Below are 1,150 nucleotides of genomic sequence, written 5' to 3' on the forward strand. Positions count from 1 at the left end.
CAACAGTTGCACATCAATCCGGCCGAAAGCATGATTGTGTAACACAGGTTACATCTTATAGTAGATAGTAGATAATAGATTCTTTCAGCCAGGTAGGTCTTCCTATACCGGCTCATACTACAGGACGCGTTTACAACTAGCAAATCATTAAATTATCCGATCTACTAATATGTGGTTTACCAGCCCCAGACCACATCCGACCACGAGGCAAAACACATTGATGGGTTGCTCAAAAATATTGTCCATTTTTCCAAAGAGCTGCTCCACTAACACTATGGAGCGGCCCAACCCAAAAATATTGCCCATGTGTACAGTCAAGCGGCCAGCACGCTCGTTGCTAGGACGACCGGCTAGTTGCTACGTGACTAATATACACGCCGCCACTAGGTCGCCACACCCGACCAGTTTGAAATCGATAGGATTACGTCATCGGTATTAACATTAAATTTTTCCTAATGTTGACCTCTGACCACCCCACATATCCGTACCCATCAGCCCCGCCCCGACTTACTACCGGTGACATAAACGGACGACAACATTTCAACGGCATGGGGATGTTTCGAAAATAACCATTTACTCCAATATCAAAACAGCTACGGTAAAAATAAAAAGAACGTGCATCATCCCGGACATAATGCAACACCACATGCGAAATTACACAGAAATGCGACGTACGGAAGAATGCGTTTTGGCTGCGAACATCTTCCAAAAAACTTGGCATCTCTTAACCATGGGCAAAAACATCTGGAACCACTTATAAAAACCACCCCGTATCTGCATGAACTTTTTTGAACCCCACTGCTATTCCAAACAACGCGTTTTTGTGGACCATTCCAATTCGCCTCGTAATTGTAGGGGTGCGTCTGCGATATTACATTGACCGCGAAAGTAGCAACGGCAAAAATACACATTCGTGCATCAACACGGGCATGCCCGCAGACGGCGTATAAAATTGCGTGCCGATTACACAAAGAGAACCCAGTGTTTTGACTGCGAACATGAAAAATCAGCCGATTACAACACTCCGTCCGGAGGTCCTGACCTCCTTCACGGAGTAATAAAAGTGTGCTGAAAAATAATGTACTTGTCAAATTGTTGCATAGAAAAATAGAACTCCCCCTCCGTGAAATGTAACTGTCCTCCTGGATAA

The 1,150-nt window shown here is 44.7% G+C and overlaps 1 protein-coding gene across 1 annotated transcript in view; it reads right to left on the bottom strand.

The window, feature by feature from the left end:
* The window catches only part of LOC109474779, a 20,508-nt gene that overhangs the window by 3,687 nt on the left and 15,671 nt on the right, over positions 1-1,150 (bottom strand). The window lies entirely within an intron of this gene.

Source organism: Branchiostoma belcheri, unplaced genomic scaffold (genome assembly GCF_001625305.1).
Source record: "Branchiostoma belcheri isolate BF01 breed outbred unplaced genomic scaffold, Haploidv18h27 scaffold32, whole genome shotgun sequence".
Lineage (NCBI taxonomy): Eukaryota > Metazoa > Chordata > Leptocardii > Amphioxiformes > Branchiostomatidae > Branchiostoma > Branchiostoma belcheri.